The sequence below is a fragment of the Physeter macrocephalus genome, chromosome 6, assembly GCF_002837175.3.
Source record: "Physeter macrocephalus isolate SW-GA chromosome 6, ASM283717v5, whole genome shotgun sequence".
NCBI lineage: Eukaryota > Metazoa > Chordata > Mammalia > Artiodactyla > Physeteridae > Physeter > Physeter macrocephalus.
In genome coordinates this window covers 59,700,087-59,703,844 of record NC_041219.1, presented here as the reverse complement: position 1 = coordinate 59,703,844, position 3,758 = coordinate 59,700,087, and positions in this window count along the sequence as shown.

Sequence of the window (3,758 nt, the reverse complement as noted above, 5' to 3'; positions counted from 1 at the left end):
CAGAGTGAAGTAAGTCAGAAAGAGAAAAAAAAAATACTGTATGCTAACACATAGATATGGAATCTAAAAAAAAAAAAAAAAAAAAAAAAGGTCGTGAAGAACCTAGGGGCCAGATGAGAATAAAGACACAGACCTACTAGCGAATGGACTTGAGGATACGGGGAGGGGGAAGGGTAAGCTGGGACAAAGTAAAGCAATTATACTCCAATAATGAAGTTTAAAAATCAATCAATCTATTAATTAATTTATTTAAAAAACAGGTCTGAGTTAAATCTGAGTTTACTATGTGCTGGATAGCAAGGGATACTATACACCATGGGGATCCATGGGTGCAAGGTTTTTGGCAGTTTGGATATTTGAAAGCAATCACAAGACTCCACAGAGCATACTTATGTAGAGCCTTTATATAAAGGCCCTGGATACAGTGGAGTATGAGAAAGAGAATGCAGGCAAATATTTGGTAGGCTAGAGACTTCCAGGGACAATCACCCAGGGTTCTTTTTCACACACGGTCTGTGTTCTCCCTCTGAATTGAACTACCAAGATCTATGCAAGGAATCACAGCTCTGGGAAAGCTCGAGCCGGAAGTTCCCATCTGGGTTCTTATTCCCACAGTCACATTGTCAAGTCAGGCTGTCTAACTGGTTGTGCCAGTTGGAAACCATCCATCAACAAACTGGCCTAAGGGTCACATAGGAGTTTCACACTTTGAACAGTACCTTATAGTTTCTATTGCCCTTTTTTAGCCAAGAGTCCAAGTCGGACCACCATGAATTACCAGGGATAAGGCTGCAGCTTTTCTGGTCCAGTTCAGCTGTAAGTCAACTTTATCTCACCCTGCAGAGTATATCAGAAGGAAGGGATTAGGAAGGATCTGTTACAGGATTTGGCCTTGTGCTGGGAAGTTTGGGGGCGAGCTTCATAAAGTGGGGCTTGCTCTGGATTGGATGATGCCAGAAACCAGCATTTTGGTTCACTGGGCCATTGGGTTCATGGGGTTATCGAGTATTGTATAGGGATAGAGCTAACTTGCAGCTATTTTATGGTAACGCTGTGATTATCTCCAGGAACACCAGAAAACATGGGCAGGATAGGGATGGATGAACTAATGATTTATAAGGTGAGGTTTAATGTGTCAAAAATACATGCATGTGCCCTGTATCAGTTTGACTACATTTTTTGCTGAAAATGTATAGATTGATGTTCTGTACCAGGTAAACCTGGTTACACAGACAGGTTTTGGCTGTGTGACCAGTGGGGAAATAAAAATCTCTTAACAAACTTGTGCCTTGATTTCCCAGAGGCTGAGATATTACACACACATCTTGGTGGTTCATGTTTTAGAGACAAAGCTTGTCCTGTGTGATGGAAAGAGGACCCTGGAAGATGTGCCTGTATGTCTAGGACCTTCCTGATATTTGCCTGTGTTTTCTTTCTCCTGTGGTATCAGATCTTTTGCCTTTATGAAAACTTCCATTTAAGTATCCTTTTTGGAGTTTTAGAATTCTTTTTACATGCACTTCCCTGTGTAGTCACTGAAGGTTTCTTAATAGCTTTAATACAAGGGACAAGAATAACATACCGAGACTTAAGCCATAAATGGAAAAGAAGCAGCGGTCACCGATGTGAGCTAAGAGAGGGAAATATGTGGTTATTTTTGCAGTTACACAGTGTTCTGATTTCTGTCTGTGCTTAGAGATGATTAATGAGTGACCTTGTTTTTATCTCACTCTATCGTGGTCCCAGAGTGACCTTGTGTAATGTTTGTATTCTGTGAAATTATGTTCAGCAGAGAACACCAGCTAAGAGCTCTCAGGGACATATTTTTCTGTCTTAATTCCCTGCTTTCGGTTAAAGGCAGATGAATGCAAGTTATAGGACGTTAATCTGTGATATCCAGATCTTAACCATTGCTAAAATTCTGTGAATCAGGAGATTCTCCCGAGAACTTTGTTTGTAGTTAGAATTAGTCCTTCATGATGCTGTTACAAGTTGTTCAATCATGTGATGTAATCATGGATGTGCAATCGCACCAAAGACTTTGGATAAGATGCAAAGAGTCAAGGGCAGCACAACTACCAGCAACAAAATTGTTTTAGTACTTGAAATAGACCACAAAGCCTGGAACCGAGATCATTAAACCCAGACCGATAAAACATGTCTGAATATCCTTCTAGGTTCATTTCAGAGAGCCAGGTGGCTTTTTCTTTTAGCTTAGTCATGGGCTGTTTACTTGGTTGTTTGTATTTTTTTTATGAAGTACAGAAAGAAGTGTTTGCTATAACACAAACACCCCCTTGAGAATTCTTTAAGGTAAAAATCATGAGCTATGCTAAATTTGGCTAAAGGACTTTAAATGATTTGTTGCACCAACAAGGACCTACTATATAGCACAGGGAATGATACTCAGTATCTTGTAATAATCTATAAGGGAAAAGAATCTAAAAAAGAATAGATATATATGGATAACCATCACTTTGCTGTACGCCTGAAACTAACACAACATTGTAAATCAACTATATTTCAATATATATATTTTTTAATTTTAAAAGATGAATTGTTGGATTTTAAGAGTAAAAGTGATGTCCACACAAACAGTGGTACCCGGGATGGGCACAGCCCTAACTGGTAGTATAAGGATCCTTCACTTTTATAGGAGGGAATCCATCATTGGTCCCTTAAGGTGGCCAGATTTTCTGAGTAGAGTTAAATACTTCCTGCACAGTTGATAAGGATACAATGACTTTGGGAATTCCATGGCAGTCCAGTATTTACGACTCAGAACTTTCACTGCTATGGCCCAGGGTTCAATCCCTGGTCAGGGAACTAAGATCCCTCAAGCTGCACAGTGAAAAGACAAAAAAAAAGGCCAAAAGAAAAAAAAAAGGATACATAGAAATATTTTGTTGGTGGGGGGTAGATGGTTTAAAGGATGAATTTTTATAAGATTAACAGTTGGGATTAACAATGTAAGGGTAATTTAAGTACCACATGAGACCTGTAAAGAAAATCTACCTTCTAAAATATTTTAGCAGTGCTTCTCAATGTTTTTTCAATTTTGTTCCTTGACTAGCCTTTTTAGACATTTTGTTTCTAATGGCCATACCCAAGAGATTTTATTACTATAGGCATAGATTGCTGTGTACCTGTTTATATCCTGTGTTTATAAACATGCTTATACATAAAAAACATAAGATATTTTCAACCTATAAGAACTAATTTTTGCCCCCTTAAGGGTGATGTCACCCCTGTTGAGAATGCTTTTTTTTTGTTTTTTTTGCCTTTTTCTTCTTAATATTATTGAAGTATAGTTGATTTACAATGTTGTGTTAATTTCTGCTATACAGCAAAGTCATTCAGTTATACGTATATATGTTCTTTTTCATATTCTTTTCCATTATGGTTTGTCACAGGTTATTGAATATAGTTCCCTGTGCTATATTAAGACCTTGTTGTTTATCTATTCTATATATAATAGTTTGCATCTGCTGACGCCAAACTCCCAATTCTTCCCTCCCCCCAGCCCTCCCCCTTGGCTACCACAAGTCTGTTTTCTATGTCTGTGAGTCTGTTCCATAGATATGTTCATTTGTGTTGTATTTCAGTTTCCACATATATGTGATATCATATGGTATTTGTCTTTCTCTGTCTGACTTACTTCACTTAGTATGATAATCTCTAGGTCCATCCATGTTTTTGCAAATGGCATTATTTCATTCTTTTTTATGGCTGAGTAATATTCCATTATATATATATAT